This window comes from Triticum dicoccoides, chromosome 3B (genome assembly GCF_002162155.2).
Source record: "Triticum dicoccoides isolate Atlit2015 ecotype Zavitan chromosome 3B, WEW_v2.0, whole genome shotgun sequence".
NCBI classification, from domain to species: Eukaryota; Viridiplantae; Streptophyta; class Magnoliopsida; order Poales; family Poaceae; genus Triticum; species Triticum dicoccoides.
The window spans coordinates 848,738,872-848,764,020 of NC_041385.1; the positions used below are offsets into that span (position 1 = coordinate 848,738,872).

General features: G+C 44.2%; 1 pseudogene; it reads right to left on the minus strand.

Moving 5' to 3' along the window:
* Positions 1-24,833, minus strand: part of LOC119278896 — a 33,051-nt pseudogene extending 8,218 nt beyond the window's left edge.
* Between the last annotated feature and the right edge of the window lie 316 nt (positions 24,834-25,149).

Consider the following 25,149-nt stretch of genomic DNA (forward strand, 5'->3'; position numbering starts at 1 on the left):
TTTTTTACAGTGCCCCCCTGAGGTATAGACCGATGTTTTGACAAGTCAGTCTAGAGGGCATTATAAAATAATAAAAAATTCAAAAAAATATAAAACCTTTGGAACCAACCTTTGTTTGTGCAATAGATCATGTGTGCAAAAGTTGAGGTCATTTGGAGGTGGTCGAAAAAATGACCGCATTCCGGAGGGGCCATTTGGTCACTTAAGCCAGTTTTTGAAAAAATGTGATTTTTCCCACCACCTCCAAATCACACAAACTTTCTTGAACATGGTGACCCACATGTGCCAAACATGGCTATCAAATAAAATTTGGAAAAATAATATTCTACAATGCCCCCTTGAGGTATAGACCGATGTTTTGAGCAGCCAGTCTAGAGGGCAGCCAGTCTAGAGGGCAGCCAGTCACGAAATCGTCCCAATGAGCACGTTGGTTCTCTAGTGTTCCCTCGAATACTGGAGTCTTCCTTCCTCCCTTGACGTACTTGTCCCATTCACGATTCTTGTGGTTCTTGAATGCAATCGCCATCTTCCTAAGAGCAGCGTCCTTGACTTTCTGCACATCGGCTTCTGTGAAATGATCTGGTAGGGTGAAATGTTCCATGAGAGTATCCCAAAGCAGATCTTTTTGATTCTTGTCGACAAAAGTAACATCTGGACGTGGAGCAGCGTCCTCTTTGCCTTTTTGTCCTTTGTCTTTTGCTGGCTCTCTCCATTCTTGAAGGGAGATCGGGAGTTGGTCCTTCACAAGAACTCCGCACTGACGAATGAACTTGTCCGCAATCTTCTTAGGCGCTAATGGTTCGCCATTAGGTCTGACTGCCTCGATATTGTACTTTACGCCCTCCTTCAACTTTTTGTTCGGGCCTCGTTTCATCCTTTTGCCTGAAGATTTGCTCGACCCGGATGGCTGAAAGAACAAAGATCGATTCGTTAATATATCTTCAAGTCATTTAAAACATGTGATGATCACCAGAAACCTGCTTATATAAATATATATACCTCGCCGGTCTTTGTTGTTTCAGGATCAACATGTTCTTCGTCATCGTCATAATCGTAGTTCATGACTTCATCAATTCGGTCGTCGTGATCGAATATCATATCACCCTCTCCGGTGTTGTTTACAAATTCGGAGCCGTCATAATCTTCTTCATTCTGATTATCATCTGGCCCGCGTATCATATCGAACATGGTCTGTTCTCCCTCTCTATCGGTATTGTCTGCCATAGCTTTTATTTAACTAATTCAAAAGAAATATAAAACAATTTAGTATTCAAATTACATTGTCTCGAATAATAGATATAATCTCGAATACTTTGTCTAGAATAATAGATACAATCTCGAATAATATATAATATTGAATAGTACATCACTGGCTAGCTAATTAAAGATCGAATACTACAGAAGAATCTAGGACACTCGTGGTTCCTGCGTCCCGGGCGGTGGACACCCAAAGAGAAGGAACCCTCACAGGATCATAGCTGATGTGAGATCCCTGAAGATACTGCCAGGTATTGGAGAACCTGCCGCCCTCTAACGCAACCATGTAGCGATGGACGTGCTCGTACTCCTCCCTGACACGGCGACGTACCTCCTCCGGCGGGGCCGGGTCCCTCCGCATCGAGACTGGCCCACGCGAACACCACCAAACGAGATCAGGGTCGACGACGGGACCCGGGGCCGGGTTCCTCATCAAGCGGCGCGCCCCTCCAGGCAGTACCTCCCAGTGCCAGCCCGGCGGAGCCCAGTCCCGGACATGGGCCGGCTGGACGTCGTCGCGGACGGGTCGACGACGAGGATGCGGGCCGGGCATCATCTATATCAAATACTAGCTATATGCCCGCAAAAAATAATTTTTTTTTAATGCCTGGATTTTGATAACTAAAATTTATAACATTTCTACTATTTCAAAAATCTATATACTATTTCATACTAATTAAGCATCTAACACTAAAAACATAAAAAACAATTTCTATACATCCATTAAAAAACAGAAAAACAACATTATATAAAAAAATTCCATACTAATTAAACACTAATTATATCCATCTAACATGCATTCATACATATATACTAGTGAAAAACTGAAAAAATGCTAACATTTCTATAAATATTTCTATAACTAAAAAACAGAAAACATTTATAACATTTCTATATAACTAACATTTATAATATTTATATAACTAAAAAACAGAATAATTTCTAACATTTCTATAACTAAAAAACAGAAAAATTTATAACAAGCAAACTAATAATGTGTGTGTGTGTGTGTGTGTGTGTGTGTGTGTGTGTGTGTGTAGTGTGTGTGTGTGTGTGTGGACATGGCGGCCGGGGCGAGCTCACCGGCGAGGCGACGACGGGGCGACGGGACGGGTCTTTAGTACCGGTTGGAGCCACGACCCGGTACTAAAGGGGTGCGCTGGCTCCAGGCGGTGCGCAAGTTTAGTCCCACCTCGCTACCCGAGGGGCTACCGCACTGGTTTATAAGCCCCAGTGCGGTAGCTCTCTCGAGCTCCTCTCCTAAGCAGGCCTACTAGGCCTACCTGTCCTCTTCTGCCCTGTGGGCCTACTGGGCCTTTGCGGGCCTGCATCCTGGCCCAACTAAAGGTTGTGTTCCTAGTCGTATGCAGGCCGCTTTCGCCCAGTCGGCGGGGTTTTTTTTGCTTTATTTATTTTTGTGTTGTTTTTTTTGTGTATTTAGAGTTTTTTTGTGAATATTTTTGCTTTAGGTACAAAAAATTAAAAACTTTCTGTTAGTGCCCGTAGTTTTCAAATTTGAATAGTTTAAATTTTGAATTATTTGAAATTAGTGTAAATCACTAGTTTGTGAATAATTTAATTTTAAAAATCAGTAAAGGCATGAAAGAATTTGTTTGCACATAAAATTTCTTCGCGTTTCAAATGCCAAAACACATAACTACCCTAACTATTACAGAGATTCCCCTCTGGGTGTGAAACACAGAAGAAAGTGATGATAGTGAAGCTGATCACATCCCAGATCTTTGGGTGTGAAACTTTTTCTTCGCGTGTGTCCCTTTGCGCCGTAACCATGGAAAATCTTCATCATTTAACGGGATGCTCGGGTCAGTATTCACTGTGAATGGAGAAATTTCATCAAACTTTTCATAATCTTCTGACTTGTCTGTCTTGTCATCCACTCCCACGATGTTTCTCTTCCCAGAAAGAACTACGTGCCGCTTTGGCTCATCATACGATGCATTCGCTTCCTTATCTTTTCTTTTTCTTGGCTTGGTAGACATGTCCTTCACATAGAAAACCTGTGCCACATCATTGGCTAGGACGAATGGTTTGTCTGCATACGCAAGATTGTTGAGATCCACTGTTGTTATTCCATACTGCGGGTCTTCCGTTACCCCGCCTCGTGTCATATTGACCCATTTGCACCGAAACAAAGGGACCTTTAAACCACGTCGATAGTCAAGTTCCCATATGTCCTGTATATAACCATAATATGTTTCCTTTCCCGTCTTGGTTTCTGCATCAAAGCGGACACCACTATTTTGGTTGGTGCTCTTCTTATCTTGGGCGATCGTGTAAAATGTATTACCATTTATCTCGTACCCTTTAAAAGTCATTATATTCGAAGATGGTAACTGGGACAGCAAGTACAGGTCATCTTCAATAGAGGTGTCATGCATGGTACGTGTCTGCAACCAGCTGGCGAAACTCCTGGTTTGTTCATGTGTAATCCAGTCATCAGACCGCACCGGGTGTTTGGAGCGTAGCAAATTCTTGTGTTCATCCATATACGGAGCCACCAAGGCGGAATTCTGTAGAACTGTGTAGTGTGCTTCAGTGAGAGAATGTCCGTCCATACATATTATTTGTTCCCCTCCTAGCGTGCCTTTTCCATCCAGTCTGCCCTTATGCCGCGATTCAGGAACACCAATCGGCTTAAGGTCAGGAATAAAGTCAATACAAAACCCAATGACCTCCTCATTTTGATGGCCCTTGGAGATGCTTCCTTCTGGCCTAGCACGGTTATGAACATATTTCTTTAAGACTCCCATGAACCTCTCAAAGGGGAACATATTGTGTAGAAATACAGGACCCAAAACGTTAATCTCTTCGCATAGGTGAACTAGGACGTGCGTCATGATGTTGAAGAAGGATGGTGGGAACACCAACTCGAAACTGACAAGACATTGCACCAAATCATTCTGTAACCTTGGTATGATTTCTGGAGCGATTACCTTCTGAGAGATTGCATTGAGAAATGCACATAGCTTCACAATGGCTAATCGAACGTTTTCCGGTAGAAGCCCCCTCAATGCAACCGGAAGCAGTTGCGTCATAATCACGTGGCAGTCATGAGACTTTAGGTTCTGGAACTTTTTCTCTGCCATGTTTATTATTCCCTTTATATTCGACGAGAAGCCAGACGGTACCTTAATACTGAGCAGGCATTCAAAGAAGATTTCCTTCTATTCTTTGGTAAGAGCGTAGCTTGCATGACCCTGATATATGCCGTCTTCTCCGTGCATACGTTGCCGGTCCTCCCGTGCCTCAGGTGTACCTTTTGTCTTCCCATACACGCCCAAGAAGCCAAGCAGGGTCACGCAAAGATTCTTCGTCACGTGCATCACGTCGTCTAGGTCTTTCCAATATGGCAGGTCCCAAAATATAGATTTCTTCTTCCACATGGGTGCGCGTCCGTCAGCGTCCTTTGGAACAGGTTGTCCGCCAGGACCCTTTCCAAATATCACCTTCAAATCCTTGACCATATCATGTACATCAGCACCAGTACAGTGGCGAGGCTTCGTCCGGTGATATGCCTCACCTTTGAAATGCTTGCCTTTCTTTCTTACGGGATGCCTGCTCGGAAGAAATCGACGATGTCCCAGGTACACATTCTTCATACAACTATTCAAATATATACTATCGGTATCATCCAAACAGTGCGTGCATCCGCGGTATCCCTTGTTTGTCTGTCCTGAAAGGTTACTGAGAGCAGGCTAATCATTGATGGTCACGAACAGCAACGCCTTTAGGTCAAATTCTTCCCCCATGTGCTCATCCCACGCACGTACACCTGTTCCATTCCACAGTTGTAAGAGTTCTTCAACTAATGGCCTTAGGTACACATCAATGTCGTTGCCGGGTTGCTTAGGGCCTTGGATGAGCACTGGCATCATAATGAACTTCCGCTTCATGCACAACCAAGGAGGAAGGTTATACAAACATAGAGTCACAGGCCAGGTGCTATGGTTGCTGCTCTGCTCCCCAAAAGGATTAATGCCATCTGCACTTAGACCAAACCATACGCTCCTTGCGTCATCTGCAAACTCCTTCCCGTACTTTCTTTCGATTTTTCTCCACTGCGACCCATCAGCTGGTACTCTCAACTTTCCGTCTTTCTTACGGTCTTCTCTGTGCCATCGCATCGCCTTGGCATGCTCTTTGTTTTGGAACAAACGTTTCAACCGTGGTATTATAGGAGAATACCACATCACCTTGGCAGGAATCTTCTTCCTGGGGCGCTCGCCCTCGACATCACCATGCTCATCGCGGCTGATCTTATAGCGCAATGCACCACATATCGGGCAAGCGTTCAAATCCTTGTACTCACCGCGGTAGAGGATGCAATCATTAGGGCATGCATGTATCTTCTGCACCTCTAACCCTAGAGGGCAGACATCCTTCTTTGCTTCGTACGTACTCTCGGGCAATTCGTTGTCCTTTGGAAGCATATCCTTTATCATTACCAGCAACTTTCCAAATCCCTTGTCAGATACACCATTCTCTGCCTTCCATTGCAGCAATTCCAGTGTGGTGCCCAGCTTTTTCTTGTCACCTACGCAATTCGGGTACAACAATTTTTTGTGATCCTCTAACATGCGCTGCAACTTCTTCTTCTCCAAATCACTTGCGCAGTTTCTCTTTGCATCGGCAATGGCCCGACCTAGATCATCAACGGGCTCATCTGATGCCTCTTCTTCAGCTTCTTCCCGCATTGCCGGCCCAGCTTCTTCCCGCATTACCGGCTCAGCTTCTTCCCCCATTGTTGTATCATCGTATTCAGGGAACCCATGGCTAGGATAGCTGTCGTCGTCCTCTTCTTCTTTATTGTCTTCCATCATAACCCCTCTTTCTCCGTGCTTGGTCCAAACATTATAGTGGGGCATGAAAGCGGACTCAAACAGGTGGACGTGAATGGTTCTTGACGTAGAGTAATTGCGACCATTCTTACAGCCAGCACATGGACAAGGCATAAAACCATCCACCCGCTTGTTTGCCTCAGCTGCAAGCAGAAAAGTATGCACGCCCTCAACGAACTGGGGAGAGCATCGGTTATCGTACATCCATTGCTGGCTCATCCTCATTACACAACACCGAATAGACCAAATTAATACAAGTTCATACATAAAGTTCATACAACACTTAAATGCAACAAACAAATAACTCTCTAGCTAAAGCATTAAAATGCAACAACAAATGCGATCAAGATCGCAACTAAGGTAACAATTGATCCAACAGCATAATGATACCAAGCCTCACTATCGATGGCATATTTTCTAATCTTTCTAATCTTCAAGCGCATTTTCTCCATCTTGATCTTGTGATCATCGACGACATCGGCAACATGCAACTCCAATTCCATCTTCTCCCCCTCAATTCTTTTCAATTTTTCTTTCAAGTACTCGTTTTCTCTTTCAACTAAATTTAACCTCTCGACAATAGGGTCGGTTGGAATTTCCGGTTCACATACCTCCTAGATAAAAATATCTATGTCAACTTGATGGGCATAATTTGTCATAAACACGAAATGCAACAAATAGTTTTAAAAGAGAATATACCACATCCGAATCATAACAAGGACGAGGGCCGACGGGGACGGATATCAAAACCATGGCACTATGTATAACAAATAACGTACGGGTAAGATAATTATTATACGAGTAACTATATATCCAAATCACACAAACATCAATTTTTTATATAAAATTTCATGAACAAGAGGCTCACCACAAGGTGGTGCCGGCGACGGGACGGTGCGGGCGATCGACGGTGGTTACGACAGAGATTTAGAAGGCACAGAGATGAAGGACAAAGTTGCTAACCTTTGTGATCACTTCAATGGATGGGGGCCTTCAAATCTTGACAAATTTTGGGCAAAATGTGTCATGAGCTCGAGGGGAGAAGAGGAAGAACAGAGAGGAGAGGAGAGGGGAAAGGGGGAAGAACAGAGCGAGCTGGACGAAGGGTTTATATGCAGGAGGACCTATAGTACCGGTTCGTGGCACGAACCGGTACTAAAGGTGCTGGAGGGGGCCCAGACTGACAACATCCTGCCACCACCCTCATTAGTACCGGTTCGTGGCACGAACCGGTGCTAAAGGTTAGACACGAACCGGTGCTAAAGGCTAGCCGTTAGAACCGGCACTAATGTATACGTTTGTGCCGGCTCTAATACAAACCGGCACTAATGTGCTTCATGTTTGATCCTTTTTCTACTAGTGTTATTACACCAGCAAAATATCCGGACGTAAGTAAGTGGCCTATCAAGGAGTATGACATACCCCAGCAAGAGGATGGGTGAGTTAATAGGGCATCATGCACAATCAAACAACAACACACATTTTTGTATTGCCCACCGCTAATGTCTGCATATGTACCAGGAACTCTTGTGGCCTTTTTGTCACAGAATGTCTAGAACATTGGGACGGGGACAAAATCACCCACAAATTTACACAGGTATGCTGTTATTTTCGTTTGTAGACTAGCTACTATGGTGGTGTAGCAACTTCGGTTCATGTAACCTTTATGTCATTTTTTGCAGGCCACCATTGACGCAAGGAGAAGACGTTTCGTCGCAGAGTTGATTATGTCACCTTCAAACACGATGGAGTGTGTGAAGAACAAAATTCGCGAAATCGCAAGCAAAAGGCGCGCCTGAAGAATCCATGCGGCACGCAAGATTGATGTTTTAGTGGTTTGGATTTAGTCCGGTCGAAGGTTTCGACGGCATGATTATCTTAGGGGTTCTATCATTTTATGTAATAAACATGGCACATGCATGTGTATGTGTCTGTCAGACAATTTTCTCGTACAAGACAATTCGGTCATATAATTCGCTCGGAGAAGACAATTTGGTCGTATCAATAAAGTTTTGGCTTCACTTATCAATTGTTCTTGCTTAATATTTTTCTCCTTCTCCAATTTTTTATAATTGTATTTTTCACGGCTTCACTTATCAACTGTTCTTGCTTAATATTTTTCTCCTTCTCCAATTTTTTATAATATTCTATTTTTCTCTTCAACTGCTCTCGTAATATTACACTCATCAAAATTAGTCATGTCAGCTCGTTGGCTCTATCGTGTGTTATCAGGCATCATGTTTTTCTAGTTTGTTTTACAAACCCGTAGTTTTTATTATTATATGTATAATTAACTTTTTCTGTACTCACCATAATGCCAGGCACGGCCCATCTAACCACGTGAGGGGCCCCACAGGCGGGGCTATCTTCCCGGCAGCGCTACACTAGCCCATTTTGCTAGCTTCACATCGATCTTTCCCCTTTTCTCGTTTCCCTTTCCAAATACCTAGCCCTCCCTCTCTATTTGCGCCTCCAAATCTCGACGGCGAAAGCATGACAGCGAGCTGGGCATCGGGCGGCGGCGGCTGCGGCGAGAAGAGCGGTGGCGACCGCAAGTTAGGTCGAACCCTGGGTCCTGCAAGCAGGTGGGCCAGATTCAGTGGCACAGGAGGCAGCGGCGGCGGATCTAGTGGAACAGGGGACGGGGGTTTCGTGGGCGGCGGCGGGCCGGGAGAACCCACGGCTAGGATTTCTTCAGTGCTACACTTTGGTGGCAAAAAGGTAAGTTCTTTACCGTTGTTCTTTACATCCCAGCATTATCGCCCATAATTCATCACCTGTGGCCATGACAAGCTCCATCTATGTGGTCATCAGGAAACTCCTAGTGCCCGTGTCTGCATAGATGCAGACAATTTTGGCAGTGCACTCGAGGGATGTGTGTTTGAAGTTAGTGTACTGAGCATGATCTTCAAACTAGTACTGCTATTGCGGTCAAGCTGCAAAAAAGTTCAGTGTTTAACGCTTGCAGCGACAAGTTCAATTATAAAATGACTTGAATTGCTCATGATTTATTTAGGATGATATCACTTCTGAGTATGTTGAATGGGTTGATGGGGAGTGGGATAGCAAAGCAAAGTCAGTCATTAAGTATCTTGCCATGAAGAACAAGAAACTGGAGACTAAGATTACAGAATATGAAGCTGAAATTAAAAGGAATGAGAAAGAAAAGAGGGAAATGGTTAAGATGCACAAGGAGATATTGCTCTATAGGGATAGGATTTTAGGATTTGGAGGTCTTTTGTATCTTGGCCTGCTTGCCATTATGATTGCTGTCATAGTTAGCAAGTAGATTGTTCATAAAGTTATTGACATCATTGTAATTGACATGATGAAATGATGCTGAATTATTTGCTATTCAGTTTATGGGCAAAGTGTAACAGAGATTGCAGCATAAATAACATGGGGCCATAATGATTGGTAGACAGTGCACTTTTGGCATGTTCTATATTTGGCAGACAATGCACTTTTGGCATGTCCTGTATTTCACAGACAATGCACTTTTGGCATGTTCTATATTTGGTATGTGATGCACATGGACACATCACCTAGCAACACTACTGATTTATGTAGCAGACTAGTACATTGTCTTGTTGCAACATAGGAGCAACATCTAGCAGCTTCCATGCAACACTGAAGCAAAGCAACAATACATATTCAATATTCAGAAATTTAACTGAACTTGGCACTTAGGGTGAGCAGTAGATATTTAGTTCTTCAGCCACAAAGAACCCGATTAAACCGTACCGATTGCATTACTTATATGCTTACATATAAAAGCATACCTAACCAACATCAAACCCAAAATAATGTTAACTTATATGCTGAAACATATAACAGCATACCTAACTTAAGATAACCAGCAGCTTCATCCTCCTTCAGCAACTGTGCCCATCTTCACTTCTTCAGAAATTTGAGGTGGCGTGAGCGACGCACCACACACGGAGAAGCCTTATTCTTGACCACCGCCGGCGCCACCTGATCCTGAGTCACCTCCTCTTCTTCCACCTTCACTATGTCAGGGTGCAGGGGAAGGAGCTCGACGTCGATGGGCATTGTTTTGCCACCCTCGACGGCAACCGGCGCTACCATCTACACGGCGTCCTCCTCGCCCTCCTCAGGGTCATCAGGGATGAGCAGTACCTTGTCCACGTCATCCTCCCCGACGTCAGAGCCAACCGGCAGGACTGGCTTCGGCACGTGGCGGACCTGGTAGTCCGGGCTCACGGGTGCAGGGATAGCGAGCTCGACGTCGATGCGCTCCGCCATTGATGCGACGCCTGCTGGATCTGGCCGCAGCTTCATGGTGGTGGAGCGGTACATCCACCACCTTGCACGCTGAACAGGGGAGTCGCTCAGCGTGGCCTCTCGCATTGCCCAGACGAGGAGGAGAGCCGGCGGGACGCTGCAGCCGTAGGGGAAGGCGCGCTTCTTCTCGGCGTTGGTGAGGACTTTGACGAGGCCACGCGCGTGGTTGACCAACATCTCCGTGCTGGGGAACCAGCCGCACACCTCCGCCAACTGGGCGCGCCACCCCTCGTCATCGCCGACGAGCTTCATCATTGCTCTCTGCCAGCCGAGGCTTTTCTCCATGGAGGCGGCTGCAGCGGTCGCCGGCGGGGGTTTTCTCGATCTACTGTAGGTGGGGATAAGGGGAGTTCGAACCGGCGCGCGAGGTAGGTGGGTGAATGTGTGGTGGGGAGTGGTAAGTTAGGTGATTTAATGGCAGTTAGGACGTGGGGAGGGGAAATGTACAATATTCTTTCTAATTTATAGCTAATTTATTTAGGTCGGATTTTTTTGTTTATTTAGAGATGTAAAAATTTGACACTCCCACTAAACAAAGTGTCGATCGAGTTGCTACTACAACTAGATGATGCCCCGCGCGTTGCTGCGGGAACCGTGTTAAAACCAATCCATAAACTAGTGCTTAAAACCAATGAAATTAAATGTAAGAGTTTTACATGTTAAAAATGATAAAACTTAAAAGAAATGTGTGTGGCAAAATGATGTATAAAAGAGAAAAAAAATCCCCACAAATAGAAGACATGATTGATGAAGTGGCGTTGTTTGAGTTGATAGGTTAATGCAAAAAATGCATGCATGCGTTGGGAAAATAAGACATGCATGACCAATGAGGTGGCATAATTTACATTAATGCAAAAAGTAACTTATGAGCACATGCATGATTCCTTGATGCCACACAATTTTGATCGGAAGGCTGTAAATAATTGAGGTGATGTGGAAGCACGCATGTGTAGACAAATCTAGTAGTGGGGGCTAGCTATTAGGGTATAGAAGATATATATAGGATCCAAACACGATGTTAAACGTCGAACTAAAATTGATGCCATAATGTGAAAAGGATATACTGCCATGTTCACTCGATTTATCCGTACAAAATTGAAGCAAGTGTTTTACACTTCTTCCTTCTCCACTGTTCTGCACATCATAGAAGACAAGATAAGTTAATGAATGATAATTTTTTCAATAATTCAGAATGCATACAAACACTTACTTCTGATTTAGTTTGCATTTCTTGCTACGTTTAGTGTGTCCTAGCAATTTGCAAGCGCCGCACCGGGTTTTCAACTCATCAAAAGAGAGTGGTCTACCATTTTTCGAGATAGGGCGGTTCTCATCTACCTTTGTTGCACCTTTGCTAGACACTTTCATAGGATCTTTAACTGCGACCATCTTGCCTTCACCATCGTCTACATATTCAACTGCACACTTACTGAAGTCATTTATATTGTTGCTTAAATTTTTCTGTAGCAGATCATACTCATGACTCTTAGCTATCACAGCCTTCAAACTATCCTGTAACTGATCCCACAAAGCTGGGTGTTTGCATGCCGCATGCATAGCTTCTGAAGCTAACACACTGACCTGGCTATATTTCATTCTTTGCTCTGCCCCAGTCCAACCATATCCCAACAGATCGCTTGTGCGCCTCGCGGGCAGTCCCAACCTTGCTTGTTTCGTGAACCGAACAAGAACTAAACACTTTGGTATTTCAGATATGTTCAAGTACTTCAGTACGTGGAATATATGTTTGCAAGGTAGACCCTTTCGAATCATTCTTCTGCAGCTGCACCGTATAGGTTCTGCGGAATTTACTGCTGTATACTCCACCCAAAAACGGCTATTCCGGTTATTCTTCCAGGCCACGATGTACTGCTGTGATCCGTCTCCCAGCTTAATTTCTACAATCTCCATGCCATCAATTTTTCTAAGATCATCTTGCAACATATAGAAGTTTGCTGGAGTGAAGACGTGAGAAGCAACTATCTCAAGTTCCCTCGAGCTAGTAACTGGCACCGGTAAACTCTGTGAGGCCGTGCAGTCAACTCTGTGAGGCTTTCACTCCGCTGGTTGCTTTTCATGCCAAGCCAAAACCCCTCTGTCAGATAAGCCGCGGCCCACAGTCTTCTCTTCTTATACATCCGTCTCAACCATGTTACTGTTTTTTCCGACTGCCATCTTTTGGTAAACGTGTGCCATCTCTCCTCAAACGTGGCCGTGGACATGTTGTAGTACAGAAGGGTTCGGAACTCCTTCAAGGACTTGGGACTGAGGTGAATCTTCATATTTTTTTCTATATGCCACGTACATATACGGTGCCACACGTCTGGCAAGACTTCGCGAATTGCCTTGATCATCGCAGCATCGGCGTCTGTGATTACACTCTTCGGCATCTTTTGACACATGGACCTCAAAAAAGTCTGCAGCAGCCACACGTATGTCTGTTCGGTCTCGTCCGAAACTATGGCACAACCAAAAACAGTGGTCTTCCGGTGATTGTTAAGACCAACAAAAGGTATGAATGGCATACCATAGTAGTTCATCTTGTACGTGCTGTCAAATACAAGCACGTCGCCAAAGTCCTCATAGTCATGACGAGACTAGGAGTCACACCAGAACATCCTATTCAAGTGTCCTTCCTTATCTAGCATATACTCGAAAAAGAAGCTAGGATCCCTCTGTTTCCTACTGGCCATGATGCCTATGGCTGTGGCAGCATCACCTTTTGAAAGCAGCTTCCTCTTCTCCCTGGCATAAAGGTTGTATATTTCACGCCTGGTAAAACCAACACCGCCATACCATACATGTTTGCTGATGAGGGAATCCATCATGTCGTGAATTCTAATCCCTGCAGCTCCTATGGACATTATCTCATGCTTCTGAAACTCTTTGATTTTTCTGTGGGACCAAAGAAAAGGTACCTCGTCCGGTCCTGCCAACATATGGCTATGCTTGTCCTCAAAACTTGCAACATACCAAACCCCACGCTTTTGGTCAAGCTTGATAGTCAGGTGTGCTTCGCAAAAGCACCGTGTCTCGGCTCTGAGCCGACGGCTGTGCCCTTCCTCGGTTAGCAACTTGCTGTCACGTTTCCCTTGTCTAGAACAAACAAACCTCCTATAACGCATAAGATGTGCCTCGGTTTTGGTATACCTGAACTTATTCTTCCTAATGCTGAAACCATTAGCTTTAGCATAGCTGTTGTAAAAATCATACACAGCATCCTGAGTCATAAAAGTCATGTCCATTATCTGCATGAACATATCCCTCTTATCATCTGCACTGGCAGTATCTTGGACATTCATTACCCCACCATCATCTGTCACCTACACAATCAAAACATAGCCATGAAAACTGTTTTGTATGGTTTAACATTACTTTCATAGAACATTGATTACACATATACCTCACTCATGGTGACCAATGACTGCGAATCCCCAGAATCAGGTGCATTTGATGATTCGTCGTTAAGGCCTGTCTCCGCGTCGGATTCACCGTAATAGTCGTACGCATTATGACATTCGGAAATGAACTGAAAAATACAACACAAATACATAATTACTTATCATATAATATTCCAGAATGAATTCAATTTGCATGCCAATAAATTTTTTCACTTACGTACCTGACTAATGTAATCTTCATTTGAGAGCTTCGAATTGTTTCCTGACCATCATCATGCTCATCCATCTACAAATTTTCAACACAAAAATATAATGTTGTAGGATGGCACCAAAAAATTACAACATGGTAATGCCACTCACATTCAAATCTTCCCATTCGTTCCCATTCTCTGACTGATTTTCAAGATCTGAATTTTCATCATCTGACCAATCTTCTATCCAGTCTTTCATCAGTTCTCCAAACTCCATGTCTACCATCATATCAGTTAACTCCTCGTCCGCCATTTCCTACAACAAATGATGAAAACATTATCAATGATGAAATATCTACACATAGCTCACGATCACGGATGTTATGTAAACAACCCCAACCGAGGCCGTTCAGATCTGCCAAACCAAGTCAGGAAGATGGCCACAGCACCCGTCGTGATCACTTTCAATCGCGAGGAGCAGCACTACAAAACCTAGCTAGATCTGTGATTACCTCTGCCGCCGGATACCTAGGTTAGCCGCCACACCAAATAATGATAGTCCTGGTGGACACAGCCGACGGCTACCGACACTACGTGAATCCTACACTGAAGAAACCCAGATCACGAGGAGCAGCACTACCGGAACAAGATCCACGATTGCATACGCCGCCGGGTAGGTAGGTTACCCTCCCCGCTAGGCTAACCACTATCTCTGACGGCAGCAGTTCGTTCGATGTTGCCGCGAGCGAGACTAGAGGGGTGTGGGGGGATGCAGGATGCGGTACCTGTGAGCGCTGGAGATTCACGATGTTGCCGCGCCCGCTGTCCGACGAGATCGCCGGCGACGAGATAGCCCTGCGCGCCCCGCTGGAGATCTACCGCGTGAATTATGGAGCTGCGTGAATGCTCGCGAGATTGATGGAGCTGCGTGAATGATTGGATCCGGCAGGTCCTACGTGGTCGTGGGGTCGTGTGATGTTTTTTTTTCGGACCAGGTACTGTACGTATACGGTCTGGGCTATACAGGTCTTGGCAGGGCTAGACAGGGCTTGGATCTGGGCTACGGCGGGCCAGAAAAAAACAAAATCATGGGGACAAAAATACCCCTCCGAAATTAGGTTAGGGGGGAGCACCGGAGCAGGGCTCTGGGAACTCTCCCGAGTGAGATTCACTGATCTCAACTCACAACACTCATCAACTGCAATTATCTTGAGGGATGGGGGGAGAAAGAGGACCCCTGTTAAGCTGTCACACCGTGCTATGTCTATCACTTCTAAACATGGACTGGGAAAATGTTCCACCCTGGCTACGGCTGATGATGATAGCCCCTCTGAATGTACAGGTGACCCTTGCAGAATCCATGATGCTGACTCTCCCTGCTGCAGACTCCTGCTGAATATGGACTTGAGCTTACTGCAATCACTAATTCTCATTTTTCTCAGGGATTCAGGGATTTTGAACACCTCTACCATGCTTTCACAACCAGAAATCTCAAGAGACTCGAGACATGGCAGGATCTTACTCGAGGATTCCGATACTGTTGATGGTTCAGTTGCGTATCCAACCAGTTGTTTGCAGTACCAAATCTCTAGACTCCTCAAGGATGTCAAGCTTTGGAACTCTTTCTCTGGCCAGTGGACAAGCCTAGGACAACGTCTGATGCACAACTGCTGAAGCTGTTTAAAACATGCACATAGCTCAGTTACACCTGACTTCAATCCATCTAACCTCATATCTGCCAGAGGGAAATCATGATGGTTCCATCTTTCCTTGACCTCCACCATTTGTGCCAAACTAAGATCAGACACTTCCGCCATTACCGCCGAAGTTGTTTCTGTGTCTTTACGATTCTGCAGATTCAGACTGGTCAATGAAGTCATATATTTAGCTACCCACAGGAATATCTCTTCCTCACCGCCCTTGAAGTCCAACCCAGTCAGCTCTGGTGCTTTAGCTTTCATTTTCAGCTTTGGACAATCTATAACACACAAATTCTCAAGCTGAGGAAATATTATCTCTTCATCTTGTTCCTCATTTGTTATTTCCCACAAACGTTCCACACATTCCAGACCTTCTAGTGTAAACACCTTCAGATTTGGAAAAGTGAAGGATGTACCACGACTGAATAACCATTGAAGTTTTTTACAGCCGGAAAGATGGATCTCAACCATGTTTAGCAAGATAGCCATCCATGTTGGAAAGGTGGTGCCTCCGTAGGATTCTACCCTTATAGCCTGCAGCTCATCATGAGGTTCGAGACCCTCGAGCACTCTGGCATCATCCCTACCACCAACAGTCCATTTTAATGACAATTCTCGAAGTTCCTTCTTGTTTTTGAGATTTGCAGATTTTGCATCTTCTACTGTCACATTCTCTAGTTGATGTAGCTGCAGCTGACCGCCAAGGTCTAACCATTGCAACTCTCCAACACCACTACACTCAGAGCCATTAGGACCTGCTACAAAACATGTAAGTGTCTGTAGTGACATGAGTTTTCGGAGGTCACCAGGCATGTTCCTCATGTCTCGACAATTATGAGTGTACAGATGACGGAGGGCAGTCATATGCTTCATTTGCCTTGGAAGCTGACGAAGTTTACGGCAGCCAGAGACATTCAATGTTTGCAGGTTGTATAAAATGCTTATATCTTCCGGAAGTGCTTTGATATAACTCCTTGAGAGATCAAGGTACCTTAGGTGATGCAGATACTTTGATTTCAAGGGGAAAGACCTTCTCCATGTATGGAGCTCTAATGCCTTCAAAGAGCTGTATTTTGATAAATGTCGCAGTGGATGGATGATTTTCCACAATAGCAGATAAGTGTCTGGATTGCTGGGGATATTTTCGCTAGAGATTCATTCAAAATGATTTCTGGTCCAACAGAAGACAAAAGTACGTGGCGAGCAGTATCTGGAAGCCACTCTGTCTGACCTGGTTTCTCATGTGCGAGAGCACATTCTTTTTCCATTGTAGATGTTAAATTGTGATCCAAATTATATCGTATTAGACTAGACGTAGTACAAACGGTGTGGGCCTTTGCGTTGGTACCGACGCGTATGAGTACAACTCGTTTACTTGTCCTACAAGGACTCTCATGTATTGCCCTCTTATATACCCCATGTAGTCACACCTCAGACGGTCGGTCGTATCGTGCTTGTAATACTCCTCCATCATAATGATTGCGCCTTCGTGCGTCCGTGGTTTTCTCCCGCAAGGGTTTCCACGTAAAAATCCGTGTCTCTTTGTCTCGTTTATATCTCGTTATTATCTAACAAGTGGTATACAGAGCCAAGTTTCAGATACGAGATTTGAGACCAGAGTTAGAGTTCGGCTGTGCGTGCCGCCGTCGTCCTGCGTTCTCCGGATCGGAGACTGTTTCCGGTGCGGGCTGCTGTACAAGCCGCTGTAGCCGCAAGTCGCCGAGACCGACAGGTTTTTTGCTGCTGATCCGATTCCTAATCGAGCTTTCGTCCGTGGCCAACGTCAGCTTTCTGCCGCTCCGTCGCGTCAAATCAACAAGTCACCGAGTTGCCGCTGTTGCTCCGTACGCAGCGCCCCGTGTGCTCCTCCCGCGTACAGGATCAATTCAAGTCCCGAGGCCTATCCGCCGAGTCGCTGCAACTCCACGTGAAGGCCTAATCAAGCAAGTCGATTGCTACTACTATTAGTACTGTTACTAGTTGTGCTACTCCTGTTCATCACGTGAAGCCAAGATCAGATTTTGTTCCCGATTCCTACTTGCACACGCTACCAGGTGCTATTTACTCTGTTTGTTTGACCGTAAATTAATTCTGTCAAGAATTTTTCTACCGGCTTGTACTATTTTGTGTACCCAGTTTTATCGACTCATGGCACCCATGAAGTACGATCTTCCGCTGCTGGACCGCGACACAAGGTTTACCCTATGGCAAGTCAAGATACGGGCGTTGTTGGCACAGTCCGACTATGATGTAGCACTGGATAGTTTTGGGAAGAACCGAATTCAAGACTGGACTGATGAGGAGAAAAGAATTGATTGTAAGGCTTTGTCACAAATTCAACTCCATTTGCATAATAATATTTTGCGGGAAGTTTTGAGCGAGAAAACTGCCGCCGCTCTATGGTTAAAGCTGGAAGGGATTTTCATGACTAAAGATCTCACCAGTAAGATGCATCTGAAGCAAAAATTGTTCCTGCACAGGTTACCCGAGAGAGGTAATGTTTTGAATCATATTTCAGAATTTAAAGAGATCATATCTGATCTATCTGCAATGGATGTTAAGTATGAAGAGGAAGATACTGCTTTAATGTTACTTTGTTCACTGCCAAGTTCTTATACCAATTTTAGAGACACCATATTGTACAGTCGTGATACTCTCACGCTTAATGAAGTTTATGAAGCTTTGAACTCCAAGGAGAAGATGAAATTAATGGTGCCTCATGATGGTTCAAGTTCATCCCAAGCCGAGGGATTATCTGTTCGTGGCAGGACAAAGGAGAAGAACTCCAATAATGGAAACAGAGGCAAAAGTAAGAACGGACACAGGGGCCGGTCGCAATCCAGAGACAAGAAGTATTGCAGGTATTGCAAGAGAGACGGGCATGACATCTCTGAGTGTTTCAAGTTGCAGAACAAGGAAAAGAGGAAAGGTAACAAACAAGGTGAAAATTCTGCTAACGTTGCTCGTGATGATAGTTCCGATGATGCTCTTGTGTTATTGCTGGATGTGCTGAGACCAATGATGAGTGGGTACTTGACATTGCATGCACTTTTCATATGTGTCCACATAGAGATTGGTTTAATACTTTTGATTCCACTACTTCTGATGGTTCCGTTTTGGGTTTTGATAATTCACCATGCAAGATTGAAGGCATAGGTTCTATTCGAATCAAGATAGTTGATGGCATAATCAGAACTTTGACTGATGTTCGGTATATTCCGAAGATGAAGAGAAATCTTATTTCTATGAGTGCCCTTGATGCAAAGGGATACAAGTATTCAGGTGGAGATAGTGTTTTGAAGGTCACCAAAGGCTCCCTTATTGTGATGAAAGGTGACTTAAGTTCGACCAATGGTCTTTACTACCTTCGAGGTTCTACCGTTTCAGGTAACGCTACTCCAGTTGTTTCAAAGAATTCTGATTGTGATGCTGCTAACCTTTGGCATATGCGTCTTGGACATATGAGTGAACTTGGTTTGGCAGAGTTAAATAAGAGAGGTCTTCTTGATGGATATGAACCTGGTAAATTAAAATTTTGTGAGCATTGTATCTTCGGCAAGCACAAGAGGGTGAAGTTCAACACTTCGACTCATACAACCGAAGGTATTCTTGATTATGTGCATTCTGATTTATGGGGACCATCTCGCAAGAAGTCACTAGGTGATGCAAGTTACATGCTGACTATTATTGATGATTATTCGAGAAAAGTTTGGCCTTATTTCTTGAAGCATAAATATGAAGCATTCTCGGTATTTAAGGAGTGAAAGATTATGATTGAGAGACAAACTAAAAAGAAGGTAAAGATACTTCGCACTGATAATGGTATGGAATTCTGTTCTAAGCAATTTAAGAATTATTGCAAGTCTGAAGGCATTGTCAAACATTACACCTTTCCTTATACTACTCAACAAAACGGTGTTGCTGAGCGCATGAACAGGACCATTATTTCCAGAGCCCGTTGCATGTTGTCCAATGCAAGTTTGCATAGGCGTTTTTGGGCTGAGGCCGCTTCCACTGCTTGTTATCTTATTAACCGTTCACCATCTATTGCTCTTAATAAGAAAACTCCAATTGAGGTATGGTCTGGTTCACCTGCTGATTATTCACAGTTAAGAGTTTTTGGTTGCACTGCTTATGCTCATGTTGATAATGGAAAGTTGGAGCCTAGGGCTGTTAAGTGCATCTTTCTTGGTTATAAGTCTGGTGTTAAAGGTTTTAAATTGTGGAATCCTGAAACCCAGAAAGTTGTTATTAGCAGAAATGTTATCTTTAATGAATCTGCTATGTTACATGATGTTTCATCTACTAATGTTCCCGTTGAGAGTGAACAGCAGCCTATTGTTCAGGAGCCTACTGTTCAGGTGGAGCATGTTATTGATTCAGGTGATACATCTGGTAATGAAATTGTTGCACATGATGAACCCGTCGTTGATGATGATCATGTCACTCCCACTCCAATTCAGCCCATTGTTCCACCAAGTTGGAATCTTACACGTGACAAGGTTAGACGGGGTATTAATAAACCTGACAGGTTAATTGAAGAGTGCAATATTGTTTCTTTTGCTTTATCTGTTGTAGAAGAAATTGAAGGTAATTTTGAGCCTTCTTCATATTCCGAGGCTATTATTTCTGGTGATAGTAATAAGTGGATGACCGCTATGCATGATGAGATGGAATCACTTGAAAAGAATGGCACTTGGAATTTAGTAAGATTACCTAGAGAGAAGAAACCTATTTGTTGCAAGTGGGTTTTCAAGAGGAAAGAAGGTGTTTCTCCTAATGATGAGACAAGATATAAAGCAAGGTTAGTTGCTAAAGGTTATAGCCAGATTCCAGGTATTGATTATAACGAAGTTTTTTCTCCTGTTGTGAAGCATAGCTCTATTCACACTTTACTCAGTATTGTTGCCATGCATGATCTTGAGCTTGACCAATTGGATGTTAAAACTGCATTTTTACATGGAGAATTAGAAGAGGATATTTATATGGAACAACCTGAAGGTTTTGTTATTCCTGGAAAAGAAAAGCTTGTCTGTAAGTTAAAGAAATCTCTTTATGGATTGAAGCAATCCCCTAGACAGTGGTACAAGAGATTTGACACCTTTATGCTTTCTCAAGGTTTCAAAAGGCCTAATTATGATAGTTGTGTTTATTTGAAAACTGTCAACGGTTCAACTATGTATTTGCTCCTTTATGTTGATGATATGCTTATTGCTGCAAAGAGTATGTCAGAGATTAATGAACTAAAGAAGCAATTGAGTAATGAATTTGAGATAAAGGATTTGGGTGCAGCAAAGAAAATTCTTGGCATGGAAATATCCAGAGATAGACCGTCTGGAAAAGTATATCTAAGTCAGAAGGGATATATTGATAAAGTTCTTCGTCGTTTTAATATGCATAATGCCAAGCCGGTGAGTACACCGTTAGCTGCACACTTCAAATTATCATCAGCTTTATGTCCTAAGTCAGATGCAGATATTGAGTACATGTCTAGAGTTCCCTATTCAAGTGCAGTTGGTTCACTTATGTATGCCATGGTTTGTTCTCGTCCGGATTTATCATATGCATTGAGTGTTGTCAGTAGATACATGACTAATCCTGGAAAAGAGCATTGGAGAGCAGTTCGGTGGATTTTCAGATACCTGCGAGGTACTTCTAATGCTTATTTACAGTTTGGGAAAACTAGAGATGCATTTTTTGGTTTTGTTGATTCTGATTTTGCTGGTGATTTGGATAAGAGAAGATCATTCAAAGGTTATGTTTTTACCATTGGTGGTTGTGCTGTGAGTTGGAGAGCAACTTTGCAGTCTATTGTGGTTTGTTCCACTACTGATGCCGAGTATATGGCTATTTCTGAGGCATGCAAAGAAGCTATCTGGTTGAGAGGTTTGTACACTGAGCTTTGTGGAGATTCATCTTGCCCTACCATATTTTCTGACAGTCAAAGTGCCATATATCTTACAAAGAATCCAATGTATCATGAGAGGACAAAGCACATTGACGTCAGATTTCATTATATTCGAGATGTTGTTGCTGAAGGCAATTTGAAGGTATGCAAGATAAGTACTCATGATAATCCTGCTGATATGATGACAAAGCCAGTTCCGACCAATAAGTTTGAGCTTTGCTCAGGCTTAGTTGGTATTTCTCACTAGTCCTATGGACTTTGACGCACAAGGTGTTTATGCTGATTTGGATGGAGTTATTCACTTTCTTCGACTACTGGAGGGAATTTGGATCAAGGTGGAGATTGTTAAATTGTGATCCAAATTATACCGTATTGGACTAGACGTAGTACAAACGGTGTGGGCCTTTGCGTTGGTACCGACGCGTATGAGTACAACTCATTTACTTGTCCTACAAGGACTCTCATGTATTGCCCTCTTATATACCCCATGTAGTCGCACCTCAGACGGTCGATCGTCTCGTGCTTGTAATACTCCTCCATCATAGTGATTGCGCCTTCGTGCGTCCGTGGTTTTCTACCGCAAGGGTTTCCACGTAAAAATCCGTGTCTCTTTGTCTCGTTTATATCTCGTTATTATCTAACAGTAGATAGTGCAACATCATGCATCAGATCATGGATTTTACATGTATGTTTAGAATAATTATCCCTCTCCCAGTGCTCTTTGAACGAGACTCGGACTTTCTTTACATCCACAAAGAATAACCTTGAGGCCAGCTACTGAAAATCCGTTGGCCAATTGTCTCAGGACAGACTTCTTTTTGTTCCTGAATAAAGCCATGTGCGATCCATAATTGGATCAGCTTGTCCACATCAATTCCATAATCCTTGGGAAACACAGCACAGAAAGAAAAGCATTGCTTCATCTGCGATGACAAGTCATTATGGCTGAGCTTGAGTATTGGTAACATCCCAGACTCCTCGGTGCAAATGTTGCTTTGGCTTGCTATAGCCTTTCATTCTTCTTCGCTGGTCTTTGTACGCAGCACAGAGCCCAGTGTTGTTGCGGCCAAAGGAGAGCCGCGACATCTCTTCACAATCTCACCAACCATATTAACAAGCACACTAGGCCTTTTTTCTTCCTTCTGCAAATTGAATGCTCTCGTCTCGATAATTTCTTTTATGAAGTCATCATCCAACTCTGCGAGATTGTACGGTTTGACTGAACCCATTATTTTTGCGACACCTCCATCACGAGTAGTTGTCAGAACCGCACTACCCTTGGCACCATGTGTAAGGCAGGCCTTGAGCATTTCCCACTTATCGCTCTCTCGGTTGCAGACATCATCCAATACAAGGAGAAACCTACGCCCGCTTAGTCCATCTTGAAGCCTATCCAGTGGCCTTTTCTTGGAAGTTGCATCAGCTGTATTTCTGTTTGGACTTGCTGCTTCAAGAATACTGTTAGCTAGGGAATCCACATCAAAGTTGTCAGAGACACAAACCCAAATCAACAACTGAAAATGCTTCTGAACTTCAGGTTCATTGTAAATGAGCTTCGCTAAGGTGGTCTTGCCTAGGCCCCCTACTCCAATGATGGGAAGAACCATGAGATCTTCATTGCTAGCATGACCAAGTAGTGTATCAACAATATTCTTAGTATCTTGGCTTCTTGATCTGCTGATTATTTCCTTTGGATCGAAGATAACATGATCCATCTTCCTCCACTGCATGGATGCCGGTGCCTGCTGCTGATATTTAAACCCAAAAGCATTCATTTCAGCCAAAAGGATTTCAATGGCCCGCACAACCCTGCATAGCTTCTTCCCCATCTTGTCACGGAATGCAAAACGGTTGTGGGCGGGAAAGAGCTTTACTGCATCGAAGCCGAGCTTGTCGTAGTGTCCGTTCTTCTTGGCTTCACGACGGAGCGCCTCATAATTGAACTTGTCGAAGATCTCGTTTGCCTCGTAGGCCACTCTCTTGACCTCCTCGAGCCAGGCCATGGCCCCGTCCCTATGGGACGCGGCCTGCTCGGCGTCGGCGATGATGTCCAGGATGGCACGCAGCTTGCGCTTGAGCACCCTGTGCTGCTCCTCCATGCCCTTCATCACCTTGTACGTTTCCAGCAGGTAGCCGGACGCCTTGTCCTTCACAAGTGACAGCAGCGGCCCGACCACCATGGTGGCCACCAGCTCTGCCATCGCAATGCTCGGAGCTCACAACAGCACACTCAAGAACCACAACTGCAAAACCACACAGGGCGGAAAGAGAATGGCAGTGTGAGCAGGCTAGATGTCCAGGTGCAAATGCTACTGTGGAGAAATGGAAGCAAAATGGGAGTACCCCATGCTGAGATCCTTTGCACTGAACCTGGAGAGGAAGGGCGGAGCACACGGGGAATCAGAGCTGCAGTTCAGCCATTTTTCAGGATGTATGTGTGGATCAATTGGTTGTGACTGATAGAGGCTGTGCCGCAAAATATTGCTCAGTGTTAATGGCTGCACTCGAGCTAAATCTGAATAGGTAAATAACAAGAGAGGAAACTGAGCATACCTAGTGTCGTCGGCAACTTTAGAGATCTCTCCCAGGCTACCAAACTTGAGAGATCTGCCAGCGAACCAGAAAGATAATTTATAATTTACAAACTATAATGAGCAAATGGCCAAATGTTCCAAGTTCCAACTAAGGTCGACCAGAGCATGTGAGAGATCCACCACGGACTAAGAAAACTACCAGGACGAAGAATCCACTGCAGACTAATTATTTTGACCACAGAGTAATAAGACCAACAAAGCTAGACGTGCAGGTGCAAATGCTTCTGAGAAGTGAAGCACATGCAAGTACCTTAGCGCAGCCCATGGTGAGATCCTGGTTAGGCTAGCTGTTGAATCAGAGCTGCAGTTCAGCTATTTACTGGATGCTTTTGTGGGTCAATAACTGGTTGTTAATAGCTGCACTTGAGCTAAATCAAAAGACGTAATTAACAAGAGAGAAACCAAAGCATACCATTGTGAGTTTGTGACCAAGATGAAGACCGGTGGTGGCAGTAGCCTCATCAAGGACCAAAACAGCGATAAAATCCAAGACAGTAAACACAAGCATGGAGCCCTCAACCAAACTTTAGAGATCTGCCACACATGGCAAACCAGAAAGATAATTTAGAATTTACAAACTATGGTTAGCAGATGGATCAGAGCATGTGAGTGAGAGATCCACACCAGAGCAGGTTAATAAAGACAAGAAAAAATGGTTGCAACCAAGCTGGACTTCTTCTACCTCATAATTGGCAGCAGTACAATGCAGCAAAACTAACAGGATAGGGCAGAACCACAACTGCAGAACAAGAGAGGGCGGAGGAGATAATGGTGGCGTGAGCAAGTTAGACGTGCAGGTGCATATATGAAGAAGTGCAAACAAATGTGAGTACCTCAGCACACCCACCCACGGTGAGATCCTTGTCGCTGAATCTGGAAAGGGTGCCGGAGAAAGCAGAGTTCAGAGCGGAGTATGGCTGGGAATTATTCAGAG